Below are 20,842 nucleotides of genomic sequence, written 5' to 3' on the forward strand. Positions count from 1 at the left end.
TTGAGATAACTGTACTGGCGAAAAAATAGACAAACAGATCAATGGAATAAAATAGGGAACTTAGAAAAGGAGTATTGTCAGATGACCAATATGAGTGATTGCAACACAATGAGGAAAGATAGTCTTTCAACAATTGCTGGAGCATATGCACAGGTCTACACAAGCAAACAAAGAATCTATACACCAATCACATACACTTAACCAAAAGTCTCTCAAAACACCCCACAAACCTAAACGTAAATGCAAAAGTAAAGCTTGGCATGGTAGCTCCCATCTGTTCGGTCATCCAAGCACTTCCAGGAAGCAGATGCTTAAGGACTGCTGCCAGTTCAAAAACAACCTGGGTTGGGCCTGGAGAGCCGGCTCAGCGGTTAAGAGCAGTGGCTGCTCTTTCAGAGGACCTGGTTTCAATTCCTAGCACCTACATGGCAGCTCACAAGTGTCTGTAACTCCAGTTCCAGGGGATCTGACACCCTCTTCTGCCCTCCGTAGCACTAGGCACACACACATGCACTGACACACACACAAACAGAACGTCTACAACCACACAAGTGAAATAAAAATAAGCTTACTTGGGCTACAAAATGGCTGGTAAAAGCAAAACAAAACAAGTCCACAATCCAACTAATCAATTGTCTGATCAGTCAATAAACACTGAAATGAAAAAGTGCTAGGAGACCCCATTTAGGGTTTGTTGATGACTTTTTAGAAATGGGACTGAAGGAAGAATCCATAAAAGAATTCATGAGTTGAGTATCATTTTAAAATATTCTGTCGAGATAAATGAATACGTGGACCAGGAGAAAATATTTACAAAGGATGTACTTGTTAAAAGACTTGAATGCGAGATATACAGAAAAGCACTCCAAAGTAAACAACGGAGCCCAGCAATCCAATTTAAAGACAAGCCAAAGACTTTAACAGATACTTTATGGAAGAAGATACACAGATGTCAACTAAATGCATTAAAAATATGCTCCACCTCTTAGGCCATCAGACAAAAATGAAAACAATAGTAAGTTACCACTACACACCAATTACAATGACCAAAATTCAGAACAGTGACAAAGGCAAAAAGACAGGTGGTGATGAGGAGCAAGAAAGATTGCCGTTCATGTCAGTTTAAGGGCTAGGTGGTAATGGTACATGCCTTTAATGCCAAAACTCTGGAGGCAGAGGCAGGCAGATTTTTGTGAGTTCGAAGCCAGCCTGGTCTACAGCCTTAGTTTACAGGACAGCCAGGACTACACAAAGAAACCCTATTTCACAAAACAAAGCGAAACAAAACAGAAAAAAAGAGAAAAAGACTGTCATTCAGGGGGGAACGTAGCACAGGCACGTAGGATGACTTGTTTCTCGGAAAATGAAGCAGGCTTACATCAGATGATCCAGCAGCTGTGATCCTTGCTCTTTACTGACTTACGTCCATAGAAACCTGCACACGAACGTTTACAGGTGTGTACATAATTTCTAGTACTAGAAAACAACCAAGATGTCCTTCAATAGGTTCATGGGTAAATTCTGGTTCATCTGAAAATGGAACACTATTCAATACCAAAAATCAATGAGATAACTGGTCATGAAAATCATGGGGGGGGGGAGACTTAAATACACTGTTACATGAAAGAAATCAGTCTCAGAAAGAGTTTGCACTGTGAACATTCCCCAGAGGTCTTAGTGTTAAGGAGTGAGTGTACGTGAGGCCAAGTGTTAGGAAGATAGGATGTTAGAGGAGCACATTTAAAGGAGCCACTGACACCCTAGTCCTTCTCACGTTCTTTACTAGCTGACTGCCATGAGGTGAGCAGCGTTCTCTGTCCTGCCTTCATGACATGTGAGCCACCATACCACAGTACCAAAGGCGCCAAACAATAATGAACTGAAACCTGCCAAAGTGTGAGGCAGAGTCAACTTCCTTCTTTATCAATTGCTTGTCTGTGTTATTTTGTCATGTTGGGTTAAGGTAAACAACACAGTAATAACTATCAAATAATATGTCCGTGCACTTGGGAAGCCAATTGTGCAAAAATAATTCGAACAATTAATCCAACTCTAATTAAACTCAGAGTCAAAAATACCGAAAAGAAACATGAAAGGAGGAGAGACTAAGAATGGGGTTCACCCCCCTCATCTGCCATGCGGTGTCACGGGTGAGGGAAAGAAGACCTCCTCATTCTACCCCTTGCTGTGACCGGGAAGACAGCTGGTCCTAGGGTCACGAGAATGATAGAAGTAGTCTTGTCCCACATCATCTTCGACACAAGGGAGAGAGGGCCTTCCACCCCACCTGGGCAGCACACTAGAGCTGACTCTATTGTTGGGGGTGGGGGCACCGGTGAGTCAGCCCTGAAGGAGTGAGAGCAGCAGAGCTGATGCGCCCCCCCCCCCATACCCACTAAAGCAATCAGGAAAGATTGCCCTGTACCTCCTCTGAGCTGGCCCTGCTGATTTGAGTGAGAGGGCCCAGGATCTGAGGGCCAGAGAGCAGGAGAACAGGCCCCACTCCTGGCTGCAGACTGCACTGGGCGAGACAGCCAAGGCAGTGCTGCAGAACTAGCTCACTGGGGTAGTAGTGGCAAAGACGGCAAGCTAGCAAGCAGACCGACCCAGCTACCACCTCGTCCCAGAGCCAAGGCTATGCAACTCATAGCCCACCCCAGCAACCCCCAAATCTATGAGCTGGTGGTGGAGCATGTGAAGAACACGGAACTACAGAGCCAAAACAGCAAGATCTCCATGTCAAAGGACAACAGGATATGCAGGAGCCCCAGTGAGGGCCCATTATCAGTGATGCAGCCAGAAACCAGAGGCCTCAAGCCAGACCAAAGACTCCAGGCAATGAACACTAGCAAGTAAAGGTAAGTGGGCTAAAGGGTAAACTGTGACTCACGGCCCACACTACAGCTTGCACAAAGACAGTTTTCTTATTTTCTTATTTTTGTTTTGTTTAGTTTGGTTTGGTTTTTGTGTTACATTTGGTTTTGCTTAGTGGGGAGGTTGTAAGGGCAGAGGGCAAATGTGAGGAGACCGGGAGATGAGTAGAATCAGAATGCATGATGTGAAGTCCACAAAGAATCAATGAAAGGAAAGAGAGAGAGAGAGAGAGAGAGAGAGAGAGAGAGAGAGAGAGAGAGAGAGAGAGAAAGGAAATGGAGTGTTCAAGGGGGAGAAGGGAGACAAGAGACTAAAATTTGGTGCACTTAATCACAAGGCATACATACACACACAGAGACAGATAGGCAGGCAGGCAGACAGATCAATGAAACTGTCTAAAAATCATTTTCTTGAAATAGTTCAGGCTGGCTAAAAACTTGCTACTTAGCTAAGGCTGGCCTTGAACTCCTGATCCTCCTGCTTCCACCTCCCAAGTCTAGCATTATGGACATGTACAGACTACCATGTCAGGCTAAAAGACATTCTATAATGGAAAGTGATTGACGTTAACTTTATACTAACACTATCTACATCCATACAGAATGGCATCATGTGGTACATATCCTATGAAAACGAAAAATATTATTATGAAAAAGCACTCTATAAAAACCAACTTCCAATTTCTGTAGCATAAGACTAAAAATAGACAATTTCCCCAAGGTTTATTATTTTCTAAGCAATGTGTATCACTTTGCGTGTATGTTCATTATTTCACTTAACTCTTCATGACCCCCTATGCAGCCGTCATGACTGTCTGGGTTGACAAAGGTGAAACTGAAGCACACGTTGGGAATAATTTACTCAAGATTATGGACATCGTAAAGAGAGAAGCACTGCTTGAGCAAAGCCTTATCCATTTAATATTATAGCCTAACTATGGTAGTAGACTGCTTCCTTAAAGATCATATTTTTTTGTTTAGATTTATTTGTCTTTGTTTAATGTGTGTGTATTTTCCTCCATGTGTGTCTGTGCATCACGTGTGTGCTTGGTGCCTACAGAGGCCAGAAGAGCAAACCAGAATTCTTTTTTTTCCCTTTTTTTATTGATGTTTATTGAGCTCTACATTTTTCTCTGCTCCTCTCCCTCCTTCAACCCTCCCCCAAGGTCCCCATGCTCCCAATACTCAGGAGATCTTGTCCTTTTCTACTTCCCATGTAAATTAGATCCATGTATGTCTCTCTTAGTGTCCTCACTGTTGTCTAGACTCTCTGGGATTGTAATTTGTGGGCTGGTTTTCTTTGCTTTATGTTTAAAAACCACTTCTGAGTGAGTACATTTGATAATTGTCTTTCTGGGTCTGGGTTACCTCACTCAATGTGATGTTTTATAGCTCCATCTATTTACCTGCAAAATTCAAGATATCATTATTATTTCTCCACTGTGTAGTAATCCATTGTGTGATTGTACCACCTTTTCCTTATCCATTCTTCACAGACCAGAATTCTTAAAACTACAGGTACAGACAGATGTGAGCTGCCATGAGAAAGCTCACAATCAAATGAGGTCTTCAGTCATAGCAGCAAGTGTAGCATGCATTAATAGGTCTTAATAATACAAGCCCAGAGTCAGATATAGGGGAAATGCTGAGAGATGAGAGAGATGAAGGAGCCAAACCACAGCCCCTCACCTACTCAACTTCCCAGGCCAAGCAAGTGCTCCTAACTACTAAGTACTCTCTCTAGCTCCATATTTTATTTCTTTTCTTTCTAACTTTTTCCTTTCTTTCGTTTAGTGTGCCTGGGTGTTTAGCCTGCATACATGTCTATGCACCACCTGTGGGCACTGTCCTTAGAAGATGGAAAATGGAGTGGGACCTCCTGAGACTGGAGTAAACAGATGGTTATGAGCTGCCATGTGCGTGCTGAGGCTGGAACCCTGGTCCTCTGGGAGAGCAGCCAGGGCTCTTTCCCACTGAACCAGAAATCTAGCCCACTTATTTTATTTCTTAATATCTCAACATATCCAGAATAGTAGCTGCTCAAAAGGTAATTTCTAAATGTGGGTCAGTGAGATGGTCAGAAGGTCAAGGTCTTTGCTTCAAAGCCCGATGACCTGAGTTCAGTTCCTGGAACCAATACAGCAGGAGACCCAATTTCAGGAAGTTGTCTTCTAACTTGCACACTCTCTCACTATGCATGTGTGCCCACCCCCCATCCCCACCCCACACCACACAAATAACTCCAATTTTTTTTGCTAAACGAATACTTGTATAAATAAACACATTTCAGCTGGGTTGAATGGCTTACATGCCTTCCAAGCATTTATACACTATAAGAAAATATCATTATCAGTCTTGGAACTTGATTTGTGTTTATTATTGCCATTCTACCCTTGACAGTTTATGGAAGTCTGTATAAATACCACTAATGTCTTTCGAAATTAATCCTTGAAACTCTGGAAAGTAAACAAAAAGAGCTTTTTTAAAAACAGCCAGATTTCTGCGTGTCCTTGGATAAGGGACTGAAGGATATACAATGAACAAAGACATAATCTGCCTCCAATGAGAGTGTCTCATTTTATTAGAGAGTTATCTTAGATATGACAGTACTGGCACCATTTCCTAACTTAGGAATAACTAGAGAAAAATTATGCCTTGTTTTTCAAGGTCTCTCAATTCACCATCTTAATAGAACACCTACTGTATCTCCAGGGATATACACTCTCTAAGACAGAAAGAAAATGCTAAGTAAAAAATTGTACTACATGAGAATGAAAACCCAACAAAATAGAATCAAACAAAACACGGCGGGTGGATCCTAATTAAGCCAAGGAGGATCTGAGAAAGCTACATTTATTCAAAACACAAGTTGCTGTGCACCTGCCACATGCCAGGCACTGTGATGCTCATGAGAGCAATGCAGATGTATTAACACGGGATCTCCACAACTAAGATGATCAAAGCTTTGCAGGAACAAGTATTGAGAAACTAAAACCTACAGCAGACTTGGGGAGTGTTAGGAAGCAATGCATAGAAAAGAGACTACCTAAAATCATATGATAGTACAATAAAGGGAGAATTTAAATCTTGAGGGAAATGGAATACTTTATCCATTTAATGTTTATAATTAATATTAAGTCTCCAAGTCAATTATTTGAAAAGTAGCTGCCAGTTATTTGGGAGTAGGCACTTGGGACAGGAAAACTTCACCTATTTATATTTATATTGTTTTATTTCTTTATTTTTATTTTATGTACAATGGTGTTTTGCCTACATGTAAGTCTGTGTGAGGGTATTGAGTCCTGGAGTTACAGACAGCTGTGAATTGCCATGTGGGTGCTGGAAATTGAACTTGGGTCCTCTGAACGAGTAGCCAGTGTGTTTATCCACACAGCCATCTCTCCAGTTTCCTGGTTTTATTTTCAAAAGGGTAATCAACATGAAATTACCATGTTTAGCAAAGAAAAAAAAGCGAAAGAGATTGTGTCCTTATTCCCTCCACTTACTGCTCTGAATTAGTGACTAGAAGAATATTTCCTTACATATTTACCAGGAAACAAAGGCATGTGTCATGATTATTTACTCCTCCTTTATACAAAGAGGTATGCCATACATACTGTTCCTATCCTTGCTTTTTTCCCCACCCAGCTTTATAGTGTGAGCTCTTGCTAAGCCATTTTATATAGAGAGGCAAAGAGTCCTCATTCTTTATTAAACAGATTCATTCTTTGTTGGAAGGATAAGCCACAATTTAACCAGTTCTCTAGTGAAAGAAACAAGTTATTTCTAGTGTCTTTCTACTTCAAAGAGTACAACCAAAAATAGCTTTGTATTTATATGTAGGTATACCTGCAGACATAAATTTTCAGTATAATGATTTAACCAAAGGAAAAATATCATTTGTATTTTTTAAATACTGCTAAATTACTTTCCATAAGGATTACACTCACCAAAAGATGTGAATGCTTGTTTTTCGAAGGTGATTGGCAAAAATGCTCTTGTTGTGGTCTAGTGTATATTTATTACAACTAAAATAAACACTTTTTGCTGTGGAATAAACCTTATGTTCACTGGGTGAATATATGTTACTATGGTTGGTTTAATAGACAAGCTGACTGGCCAATAGGTATAGCTTGAATTCTCACTGGTCTTAATAATAAAAACCTTGAACCCTGTCTTTTGGATTCAGTCTGAGATTTCGTAGAGGTGGCATTCAGTGTGAGGACTTGTAGAAACTGGAAACCCCATCTGGTCTGAGGATTTCATAAAGGTAAGAACTAGTGGCTTACTGCTCTGCTTCTCTGATCTTTCAGCTTTCATCCCCTAATATCTGACTCCGGGTTTTTATTATTAAAACCAATTAGGCCAGGCGGTAGTGGCACACTCATTTAATCCCAACACTCGGGAGGCAGAGGCAGGCGGATCTCTGTGAGTTCGAGGCCAGCCTGGTCTACAAGAGCTAGTTTCAGGACTGGCTCCAAAGCAACACAGAGAAACCCTGTCCAGAAAAACAACAGCAACAACAAAAAACAAATAAAACCAATTAGAATTCACATTACAAATAGCTGAACAGGTTAAAGTTAGGTAGAAAAGCCAAACTGAGAATGATGGGACACAGAGAAACCCTGTCTCGAAAAAAACAAACAAAATGAAGAAACAACAAAAGCGCGCAAGCGCGCGCGCGCGCGCGCACACACACACACACACACACACGTGGAGTCCATTTTGCATTGGCCAACTACTCCTGAGCATGAGGCCTTCCCTGGAGTGTAGTTGGTATTTCTTTCTAAATTGTGTCTGTTAATTCTATATAGCAGTTCCAAATACTTTCTATAGTTTTTTCAGTTGCCATTAAAAAAGAATCTTGGAGAATCTGGTGGAAAAGGGGGAAGGACTGTAGGAGCCAGAGGGTTCAAGAAAACCCACAGAATCAGATAACCTGGGTTCATAGGGGCACACAGAGTTTGAACCAACAACTAGGGAGCCTGTATGGAACCAACCTAAGCCCTCAGCATATAAATTACAGTTCTGTAGTTTGGTCTTCTAGTGGGACTCCTAACAGTGGGAGCACAGGCTGTCTCTGACTCTTTTGCTGCCTTTTGGGTCCCTTTCCTCTTACTGGATTGCTTTGTGCAGCCTTCATAGAAGAGGAGGAGGTGCTTAGTCTTTCTGAAACTTGCTATACCATGGCTGGTGATACCCATGGAAGGCCTGCATGTATCTGAAGAGAAGCAATGAGGAGGAGTAGATGGGGCAGAGCTGGAGAGGAACTGGGAGGATGGAAGGGATGGGAAACTGATTGGGATAGAAAAATAAGAAAAAAAAACAAATAAATAAACAAGCGAAATTAAGATTTTTGGTTTTTCTTTTATATGAATTTTAAACTATGGTTAAAAAGCCTTTCCTAGTCATCTATCATAAAGAAATTTACTGATATTTTCTCTTTGTCTTTTTATAGATTTATATTTTTATCATAAAGAAATTTACTGATATTTTCTCTTTGTCCTTTTATAGATTTATATTTTTTAAAATTAAGTATTCATTCTGGGTGTTCAATCTATGTTGTGACAATCTCCTTACGATCTATTCCCTCCTTTGATTTTTGCTCTAATATTTAAATAAAATTCCACATATCATGTCAGTACTTCAGTGTATCTAACTAAAAGAATTTATTTTTCCACATAACCACCGTGTTATTATCACACTAACAAAAAACGAGCAATTCCATAGTACTGTCTATTGTCGCTACCGTGCAAACGTATTGTAAATCTCTCTTCATCCTGCCGTGCTCTCTCCCCTTGCCGTGTTCACGACATTACCTACTTTTCCCTCTGCCATCTTCCTTCCTGCTGCATTTGCCCACTCAACGACAGAGAGGAGATTAAGAAGGGGCAGTGTCAGGCTTTGACACTGAATTTAGAGCTCTCTAAAATTCAAAGGAAAAGCACACGTTAAATAAACATTTTGCTTTGTTCAGGATATCAACCACGTGATTCCAAGTAGTACTTTGGTTTTGATAGACCTGAACTTTATGGCAGTAATCTAGCATTCTTCAAATAGGTCTCCGTAAACATACTTATCAGTGCTCAATTTAAACACATTGTTTCATTTGAACGATTTCCTACCAGGAGGACAAAATCATTGGAGAGTGGGCGGGAGGGGGGGGGGGCGGGCTGTGTCACACCACAGAGCAGTACAATGACCTTGAAGCGATGTGCTTAGAGCACGGTGGTCTAGGGTTGGAGTCATATGAAATGAAAGGCAAAAGGAAAAGCACCTTGCAAATCCAGCGGAGCTTCCTAGGCCATTCAAGTTTAGGTATTTTCTACTCAGAACACAGGACATCACCGAAACTTTCAAATTAGAGTTGCAGTCCTTCAACTTAGGACAGTTCTGAATATTGTGTGTGTGATTAACTAATCAACACAAAAACATACAAGGAAATGTAAACTATTTGGCTCTCATCCATGTTTATGTGAGACAAAGTAGATGAATTCAGATTGTAGCTGCTAATAAAACTTTTAAGAATTTAAAATTTTCTATTTGAAGAAAATAACTTCTGGGGGCTGGAGAAATGGCTCAGCGGTTAAGAGCACTGCCTGCTCTTCCCAAGGTCCTAAGTTCAATTCCCAGCAACCACATGGTGCCTCACAACCATCTGTAATGAGGTCTGATGCCCTCTTCTGGCCTGCAGGCATACACGCAGACAGAATATTGTATACATAATAAATAAATAAATATTTTTTTTAAAAAAAGAAAAGAACTTCTATTTGTGGAAAAAGAAAATTCACTGTTCCATTGTATTTTTAGATGGTACTCGGTGCCATTCATTTTTCCTCCTGGTTACCTAAGACTTGTTTTCTGTGATAAAATGAAAACTAGACTTTCCCCACCAGGAGTTGGTGCATTGATCAAATTTCACGCATACAAATCTTCAAAATGCCTTTTTATCGTTAACTTAATCTCCACCAACTAAAATTCAAAATAGTAATAAAAATAACTCAGATAATTAAATAAAATTCCATCCACGTGAGTTGCAATAATAAGAATGTGTTGTAATTGTGAATGCTGTATCCATTTTCCTTGCTGAGAAAAGCTGATCCATTGGTTAAAAGTTCTTGCCCCCGAGTCTGAAGATCTGAGTTCAGTGAGAACTGACCCTTTCAAGTTGGTTTTGTCCTCCATACATGTGCCATAAAATTTGCCTAGATACCAACACACACACACACACACACACACACACACACACACACACACACACACGCACAAACACACAGAGATATTGCATTTTTTAAAATGCCGTTCTCGGAAAGAAGCATATGGTAATATCAGGACTTAACTCAATCAGAATAAAATTTCTCAGTTCTATTGTAGCTTCTTAGTATACTTCAGAGCCACAGTTTTTCTTGACCTCAGTATTTTTCATTTACAGACTGAAAATAGTAACATCTACAGTGCAGAGTTTCTCTGTGGGCTGACTGAGATAGCATATATGAAGCACACACTCAGTGTAATTAGGACACTTTATTGAGCCACTGGATACAGTGGTAAATTTGAGTAATTTCAGGTATATGTGCAATTTTCAGTTAAATACTCGTTAGCTGACAATTCTTAGTGATGACTGATAATTTCATCAATGATATATCACATTGATATCTCTGACAGTTTTTGAAAATTATTGGTTTTGGTCTTTATGCTTTTAATGGATTGACATGTTGTAATTAACAGTTATCATTATTAAACAGTGTATCTAATTTTACTTTGTGTTAACAGATTCACATATTTACATACTGAATTTTAACTAAAGAAGAAAGATAACCTTAAGTGATTTTCTTTTTCCAAGCTACATAATCTTAAATATATACCAGAGTTATGCTAACAATTGTCTATTTGTATTACTCTGGACATATTTACTCTAAAAAAATTGAGTGGCTATTCTGTTTCACACCACTCATGAAGCCAGTGCATCGAAATAGCCTTAAGAGTACTGAAGGGCCATTTCCCAGATACCACATGAACCAGTTCTCTTGGATTCCACATAATGTCTCCAATTTTCTTCCTCTTCTTGCTGCAATATTGCCTGCTCTGTCAAAGTAAGCTATGGAATCTGCTGCCTCTTAAGGCACCACTTGTTACTAATGACTATTGATGGTTCTTTCTGTTCCAGGTACTCTTGGACATTTTTAGATGGTAATTGCTGATGTCCTTCTCTGAGAGGGTTATATGGACTGGAGATGACATTTCACATCCGGGATTTCTGATATTAATGTTCCTTGCATGTCAGTTTCAGGCTTAAACACTATGTCATGTAAATATATAAATATGAGACAGCTCGTCACAGTTGCTTCATTTTCAACTCTTTTTTTCTTTCCTCGTGTTCGTTTAGTACTAAAATACAAGTAGCTATGAATAAGCTGAGTCACTGACTGACTGGCTAATGTACATCTATGCTGTAATTGGGTTCATCTTTTTTAATGGAACTGACCTATTTATCTTTGAGTGCACACTGAATTCTGCATCATTTGCTTCCCTAAGATTTCATTTCCAGGAGGTTATTTGGTTCCTTGGGTAGTTAGCCTCCTGGTATACTTACCCAAAAATCTTTCTAATGTGCTCACAGATGTCGACAGCTCAAATGGAGTAGAACTTGAGACATATGGAGACAGCCCACACCCGCTGCCAGGTTTCGCTCCTTTGTAAGACATCTATAGTTCATGCTACATTCAATATATCCATAACCTCACTAAACAATCCATTTTTGCAAGAATGGAAAAACGAGCACTTCTTTGTCTGGAAAATCTCAGTTTGGGTCACAGATACAAAGTTTCACATGCCAAATCACCCTAGGTTTGTGGCATCCTACTCTGGCACAGTGTCCAGTCTGGGAATGACCTTTATTCTGAATTAGCATTCTTTTGCAAGATAAGAATTCTTCCTTCAGTTCCTCCCCCTTTCTAGAGAGAAACGGAAGCTAGGTCCTTTGATTTTTTCGAGAACTTCCCAATGACTTTAAATGAACTACATGTTTAAAAACTTTGTTTCATTAATAAATCAATCTTACAGGGGCCAGATAAGGAATTGCTCATTTCTCCGTTCCTCCAAGGTTGTATTAAAAATGAAGATGCAGACAGTGTGAGACTTTTCATAAGGAAAGAAAAGCCTTAGTTCCAAAGAATTGGCCTCACAGAAATAATAAAATTATTTTATCCACGCTTTTATAGATGACATATTTATAAACTCTTAAAAATAAACTCTCTGTACAAGATATACCTCATCACTGTCAGGTCTTTAAATATAGACAATAGCTTCAAATTATTACTCCATTAAACTAGGCATAAAAATGCATCTGCCATTCCTTTTCTCCAGAACCAGGAGGCCCAAAGTCTGGAAGAGTACTCCTCAACCATCTTGAAGTTCCTGGAACTGGACTCGCGGACTGAAGCGCTATTTCATCTGAGAGTTGCCTATTCCATAAAATTACATGCTAGGTCAAGCTTACTGCATCTCTTTTCTTAACACACCCCAGATTTAGGATGTATAGATAACAAAGACACCAAATAAATACTAAAGAACGAAGGATACAAGAAGTGTTAGCCACATCTTGTCTCCCTCAACGTTTTTGCTCGATGCCCTGTATACCAATTCTTCAGCAATATCTAATCAAATCTTTTGTGATTTGAAAATTCTTAGAATCATAATGGTCTAGTGTTGAATTTGTATGTTTATATAGCCTAGAGGTTACCTAGAATACTTTGCTTAAACACTTAACTGCATATAAAAAATACATTTCTTCCTAGCAGTCTATACAATGAGGAAGATGGCCCTTTAACTTGGAGCATGGTAGATGAGATAATCACTTACTTGTAGCTGCTTTCCACAAATCTCTTAGCTTGGCTTTAGAAACATGATGTATTTGTTCTTTAACTCAACGTGCTTGGTATTACAGGTTTTTTTCCAGAGAGGCTGTTAGATTTGGAGGTCTTTTGCAGCATGCACAAGTTTTACAGTGGATTTAATGACTTCAATCATCTTTTGCAAACTAAACAAAAGAAAATTCAGGCCAAATGATTTCTAAGGCATTTTCTCTTTTAAAATACAACCACCGCTCACTACTCACAAAAAAAGTACATACTGACATTCTCTGAAAAATTAAATGCATAAAAATATCAGATGTTTCTAGTTTCTTAGCACAGGCCAATAAAAATTTTGACACAATACAGGACATCTGTAATGATACTTTCAAATCATATCATTCTTTCATTAAAAATTTTTATCCTTTTGTATCTTATTGAAATTTTTCCTACAATATATTCTGCTCACAGTTTCCCTTCCCACAGCTTCTCCCAGATACTACCTACTAAAATCTTAATCACACCGGAAGGACATTATTTTGAACTACAGGTCCATCATAAACAATTACACTAGGAAGATATATCAGAGGGCCACAAAAGGTATTTTCATAAAATGAATTAAAGTAAGATTGTATTTTTCATAGGGATAGTTTCTTTTGGTTTGTTGAGGACCTGAGATGACAGGTAGGCATATATACATCTTCATTACCAATCTTAACGTAGATTTAAGACTAACAAATATAATCAGGATCATCTCTACCTCCTTGTTAACAGCAATATCTAATTCTAAAAGTAGCATTCAGCTCCTACTCCAAGACAAGATAGAAATGAAAGACAGTGAAGACCAAATCAGGACGCAGTGGCCAAAGAGTTGTCCCAGCAATGATAGCTGACATGATTATCTGGGATCTTGAAGGTCATGTATTTGGGTCTGCTCTGAGGCTTTTTTTTGTGTGAGTTCTTCTTAAAGAGCATACAATAAAAATACTATGTTTCTTTTGTGTGTGGGTGAGGTTGTTTTGCTTTGTTTTGTTTTTATGTTAGAGAAAGTCCAAAATAACCCAAGCTGGCCTCACATTTGTTGCACAGTTGAGTTTGACCTTGAACTCCTGTTGCCTGCCCTCGCCTTGATCTCCCACAGGCTGGGATTATAGGCATGTACAAGTTTTATATCAGGCTTCGTTTTATCCAGTGCTGGAGACTGAACCTAGGGCCTCTCGCATTTTAGGCAAGCACTCGACCGAGATACGCGTCACAGCTCCAGAACTAGTACTTTTCTATAGCTCTTTTAAACTGTCTACAAGTTGGCCAGTGTCTTTATTTTTCTAGTGCTCTGACAAAAGGAATGCTTCTGTTTAGCACGGCTGAGCTACTTACTGCAGTCATGGAACCCACCGTTTCCTTATGCATTTGGGAAAGCAAAAATGTGTTTTTTCTATGAAAAAGTCTTTTAAACTGATAGAAGTGATTTATTATCTTCTTCAGTTCATGCAAATTGGAGAAGCATAACTAATAAATGTAATGATTTTTGGTAAGAAATCCCATTCATATTCCATCTGTTAATAGTAACACCTATACTCATTCATAATTTCTTGAGGCTTTTTTTTCTTATCCTCACAGTAGATGAGGAATAGAAACAAAGAAGAGTAGAGACAATAATCTCACTGGCCTAAGGCTGGAGAGATGGCTCAGCAGTTAAGAGCACTGACTGCTCTTCCAGAGGACCCAGGTTCAATTCCTACCACCCACATGGCAGCTCACAACTGTCTGTAACTCCTGTTCCAGGGGATCTGACAACCTCACACCAATGCACATAAAATAAAGTTAAATAAATCATAAAAAATTAAGAAATAATCTCACTGGCCTATTATTTGTCAGTATGATTTATCAAATCATGGATCTCTAATAAAGCGTCCCTTCCAAATCAAGTGCTATAAGCTGGGGAGGGGGGAAATTTTGACATTCAAGTATCTTCTAACAGTATTTGTAAACACTGTCATTTGTCAAAAATAGGATGCTGCTACTATTAACACCTATTGGCTAGGCCCAGGGTGTTGCTAAACATCATGCTACATATGGGCAGTCCCTACCTCCCTTCCCCCACGGAATTATTTAGCCCAATGTAAAATGAAATGGGCTGGGCCTGCTTGTTGGGGTTTTTGTCCTGCCCAGCCCCCCAGCTATTTAGTCCCAGAGAAAAATCACACAAAGGACTCTATAAGTTATAAAGCTGATTGACCCATTAGGTCAGGCTTCTTACTGACTAACTCTCACATCTTGATTAACCCATTTTTCTGATCTATGTTAGTCATGTGGCTCAGTACCTTTTTCAGTGGGGCAGCTCACATCCTGCTGCTTCAGTGATCTGGGCAGGAGTGTGAGAATCAACTTCCTCCTCCCCAGAATTCTCCTGCTCTCCTTACATCATTTCCACTTCCTGTCTGGTTTTCCCACCTACACCTCCTGCCTGGCCAATCAGCATTTATTAAAACATGATTGACAGAATACAGACAATTCGCCCACACCAGCCCAAAATGCCAGTGGTGCTGATATTGAAAGTTTCCAGTAATGTTATCTGATCTTTACATTTTTCATTAAGTCACCCAAACATACAGTGATTTAATTCTTTAATCTACCTGTCTATTTACAAATAGAGACTTACCATAACCTCAATTCTGACCGTCCTTCTCAGTCTCATATTCTACATGGTAGAGTTGGAAAGACCTTGTTCTAGTTTGCTTCTCTGTTGCTGTGGTAAAAAATAATGGCCAAAAAGAAGGGAAAAAAACCTTAGTGAGGAAATGGTTTATTTAGCTTACAAGCTCTGTTCCATCAGTGAAGGAAGCCCAGGAAGGGAGCCATGGCGGGCACCTGGCGGCAGGAGGAATGTTTCAGACTGACTTGCTCTCTCTGGCTTGCTTAGTATTGTTTTCCAAGTTCCCACAGCCGCGAGTTAAGCTCTGAGCACTTAAATCCAGCATATAGCTCCAAAATCCTTCACCTTCCTCCTGCAAAACATCCCAAGTCATAAAAGCCACAAGGTCAGGTCTATCACACCATCATCTACTCTCTAGTGCCAATCCCCACCCAAGCTGCATGCTGTTTATTGCAGTGACAGAAGGAAAATTACGAAAGACCTCGAATTCAAAATAAATAAAGTTGAGAGGGGGCTGGAGAAATGGTTCAGTGGTTAAGAGCACTGGCGGCTCTTCCAGAGGTCCTGAGTTCAATTCCCAGCAACCACATAGTGGCTCACAACCATCTGTAATGAGATCTGGCGCCCTCCTCTGGCATGGAGGCAGAATGTTGTACACATAATAAATAAATAATAAATCTGTTTTTTAAAAAATATTTAAAAAAAATAAAGTTGAGAGAGCTTAAAATTTGAATTTTAGTAAATGATGCTGGAGAGGAAGAAACAGAGCTTGAGAACTGTTTATATCTCTTCATAACTTCTGGTGAGCTGGTGTATATATACGACAGCGAGAATTTTGTTGAGGATCTATTGTCACTGCAGCTGGAATAATACTCTAGTACTTCAGAAGGCAAAAATCATCCATAATCAGTGCTATACACACCTCAGCAGGGTTGATTCGGCTCGTCTCAATGGCGTGTATGGCAGAAATATAATGAGTTCAATTTTGAATATGATGAGTTTGAGATGCCTCTGACTCATTCAAGTAGAGATGTCAAGTAGGTAACCGTGAATATATGGAATTGGAGGCAGAAATCGAGAAAATAGAGAGTCGGATTCATCAACTTATATCTGGTAATTGAAGCATGGATGTAAATGGAATCAGCCTAAGGGGGAGAAAAACATAGCTTTAAAAGATAATATGGTCCACACTGAAATCATTGGTAACTCCGATGTTCAATGTCGGATAAAGGATGAATCCAAAACCAATGCTTTTTCTACTACATCAGGCTGCCTCCCAGACAGAAACTGTCTTGATTTTAATATTTCAATAAAATTTTAAATGAAACACCTGCTATATGTCAGACAATATTGTAGACACATCAGTAAACAAAACTGGCAAAAGTCCAAACCGTAAAAAAAAAACAACTTGTAGTCTCATAAATTTCTTTATAATGAGACAGGGACAGCGTTAAACAGTTTGGCTGGTAGAAAAAGGGGCTATAGTGGCCACATTATGAAACAAGGGTTCCAGATGTTCTTACTACAAAGTCTCTGGACTTCAGTCACCCCCGTTTCTTATTATGAAGAATTCCCAGATGATTCCTAATTGTCTCCTTTCCCACACTCTAGCTTCCTTGTTTAGTGTTGCATGTGATTCAGCTTTTCTTCGCATTTGGTAGTCATCTGGAAATAAATCGTACATCCATCTAGAAGTTAAGGAGGTAGTAATCTAGGGACCAAGAGTAAAAGGATGTCTCAGAAAACAGAATGTGAAGTATTCATAATGAAATATTAATGTTATAGATCAAAATCAGGTAAATGAACAAAAAATTCTCAGTTCTTAGATTGACAAGCTATCACAAAAATGGAAAAACATAGCTACACGGTATTGGAGCGAGTGACCTTGACTTGATAATAGCAGCGTGTGTCATGAAGAGAAAAATAACAAAGAAGGAAGGCAGACTCACACTGTAGTCTTCTAAAGTCTGTATCTTTTGTCCTGTGAGCTTGGACTTCACTTTTCTTCCATCAGGTAATAAGCTGATGTGAGTCAGACTACATAATAAATGCATTCAACTAAAATCTGGTGATGAAACTTTAGACCTGCTCAGGCAGCACTTTTGAAATAGCTGTGCTATTTGGTAGAAAGCGGATCACTAGAGGGGAGAGCTTGGGACCCCTTACAGACAGCTTTTCTGCTATCGCTTAATATGGCTTTAATTATGTGTGGCTTCTGTTGCCACTGTACATTCCTGAGATTATATACCAATGCAAAGACCGAACTTAAACAAATATGAAACTCCAGAGCTTTATGTGGCAATCCAATGGCACTTTTAAAATAATTTCTGTTCCCAATGATTGATTTCTTCAGTTGTTGCTGATATTCTTGGATGCTGAAAATTAGAAGCCTGCACAATGTAGTGTCTCAGGTGTCAGAAGAATATTATTGTGTCAATCAGTGAATCTTGAATAAAGGTCCCATAAGAATATCCAGAATTAGGCCTTTTTTAAAAGAAAAATACATCTTGCCTTTGTGCCTAGTGATAAAACACAAATACGCATTAGAGTTCCAACATTTACATGTGTTAGAAGGGTTGAAAATGATAGACATGTTTGACAGCTTTACTGTGTGCCACAGATATATCTAACAAACTACCAGTAAAATCAATAGTGACTTTTTCATAACAGTATGACTTTCAAAATTAAAAACAAAACAAAACAAAAACCTTGGGCTGGAGAGATGGCTCAGCAGTTGTGTGCACTTGCTGCTCTTCTGGAGGGTCTGAACATGGCTCCAACATCCACATGGTAACATGGCAACTCAGCAACTCACAACAGCCTATTAACTCAAGTCTGGGGTTCAACACCCTTTTCTGATCTCCACTGTCTCCTACACAATGTGATATACATACATAAACATGGATATAAGATAGATAGATAGATAGATAGATAGATAGATAGATAGATAGATAGATAGATAGATAGATAGATAGATTTTTTAAAAAAAGAATCTCAAGAAACCTCAATAAGAACTCTCAACCAGCCCGGCAGTGGTGGCACACACCTTTAATCCCAGCACTCGAGAGGTAGAAGCAGATGATCTTTGTGAGTTCGAGGCCATCCTGGTCTACAGGAGCTAGTTCCAGAACAGGCACCAAAGATACAGAGAAACCCTGTCCCAACCCCCCCCCCCAAAAAAGAGGCATTATACTTGGCTAGAACTTGATTTAGAAAGGACGAGTGCTAGGAAGACCTAGTATAGCAAGCCTATAATCTTAGCTACTTGGGAGGCTGAGGCACGAGAATAAGAAACTCAAGATGTGCCACATATAAAACGAGTTCAATGCCAGGCCACCGGTGGTGGTGTGCTCCTTAATCTCAGCACTCGGGAGGCAGAGGCAGGCAGATCTCTGTGAGTTCGAGGCCAGCCTGGTATACAGAGCGAGTTCCAGGACAGGCTCCAAAGCTACATAAAGAAATCCTGTCTTGACAAACAAAAAAAAAAGAAAAGAAAAGAAAAAAAAGAAAAAGAAAGAAAGAAAAAGGGAAAAAAGGAGTTCAAAGCTAATCTAAGCAACTTAGTGAGAACCTTCTACCAGTTAACAACAACAATAACAAAAAGTGAAGGAAGGTCCGGATATAAAGCTCAATGGTAGACCCCTTGTTTAACAAGCATGAGGCTCAGGGAAATGTGGGGAAGTTTTTTAACAGGATTATAAGATGCTATTCTGGTTACTATTCTATATAACCACTCCAATTTCCAACTCATTCACTGTGTTTACACATTGTGAATTAGTGGGAGGAATCTGGAAAGCACATGGCTGAGATGGTTTGTTTCTGCTCCGGCATCTGGGGCCTCAACTGGGATGACTCAACGGTTCAGTGCTCGCAATCACAATCGTCTGACGCGCGCTACTCGCATGCAGGGCATGCGGTGGATGCTCTCTTTCAGCTCTCCTTTCAGCTCCGGTTATCAGCCGCAATACAAGCTTATAACTTTCTCAAGTAGCTCCTTGAATTTTACCACAGCCTGGTCACTGGGTCCTAAAACTATGTGACTGGAGAGCCATGAAGTAAAAGCTTTAGCAACTTCTCTGTCCCAGAACTTCGAATGCAATAGCATTTCTTTACGGTTATCACAATCCTACTCGGACTGAAGAGAAGGAACACAGACTGCCCATCTCTTAATGGACGAGTCGCCAACGACATCTTTTATGTTCCTATTTTACTGTCGTTATTATTATTTTGGAGATGGTCTTACTATATAGCCGTAGCTGACCCAGAACTTAATATGGACCTCCAGCTTGCCTCAAATGCATGGCGCTCGTGCTTCTGCCTCACAAGTGCTGGGGTTACAGATGTGAACCACTATGCCCCTCTACAAAGTCACATTTTTTGGTTCGTCTGTTTTTAACATTGTAATTTAATTACATTTCTCCCGTTCTTTTTCTCCCTCCAAACACTCCCATATATCCCTCCTCGCTCTCTTTCAAATCCGTGGTCCCCTTATTCACTAATTATCATCGCATGCATATATGTAACTTCACACACATATTTATTCCTTAATATAACCTTTTCAGCGCATGTATTGTTACTTGTATGTGTGTTTTTAGGCCTGACCATTTGGAACTGTACAAGTCAGTGGTTTGCTTTTCCCTGGGGAAGATCACCTCTCCTGCTCCCCACTGTCCTCAATTGCCTGTAATTCTTTGTGTGGGGTTGAGACCTCATGGGCTTTGCCCTGTCCACTTTAGCATGTCCACTGGTATCATCCTTGTTCAGTGCGTGTTTGAACAGTCATGAGAGTGAGACTTCATTGGGGTAGTTTTTGCTATCGGAGATGGAAATGTGGTGCATATACACTATGAAGTATTATTTATTTGTACAGAAAAATGAAATGATGAACTTTGCAGGTAAGTGGAAGGACCTAGAAAATATCAAATTGGATGAGGTAACCCAGATCCTGAAAGACAAAAGTAGGATGTTCTTTCTTGTTGGAGGTTCCTAGCTCTAGATACGAGTACACAGCCTGTAGTAACTCCAGAAAGAGGGAAAGTAAAACGGGACCGTTTCAAGGATAGGGGAGTTGGAGTGCAAAACAGAGGGGAATAGCAGGGTACAAGTAATTTTATTATGGAAATGGGAAAAGGAGGGGGTGCTCCTTAGGGAGGAAGGGAAAGGTAAATATTCAACGTCACATTTTTAAAAGAGCCCAGAGGACTGGATATCAACACACTAGAAAACACAATTGTCTACAGTCTCCTCAGTCTAGAGTAATGATCACCCTTCCCCCATGCAAAATACACCGATCCCCTCCTCCAAGATTCCAAAGTCCATTGACATTTTGGCAGCAGTCCAACTGCTAGACCTTTTTATCTAAGTCGAGTCCAGGTGAGATGAAGATCCCCAATTTTGATTCTTTGAGTTCAATTCCTTGAGACCTTCCTGACATGAAACCATAAAGCTAAAGATTTTTGTTC

The sequence above is a fragment of the Myodes glareolus genome, chromosome X (assembly GCF_982192425.1).
Source record: "Myodes glareolus chromosome X, mMyoGla1.1, whole genome shotgun sequence".
In the NCBI taxonomy this organism is placed as follows: domain Eukaryota; kingdom Metazoa; phylum Chordata; class Mammalia; order Rodentia; family Cricetidae; genus Myodes; species Myodes glareolus.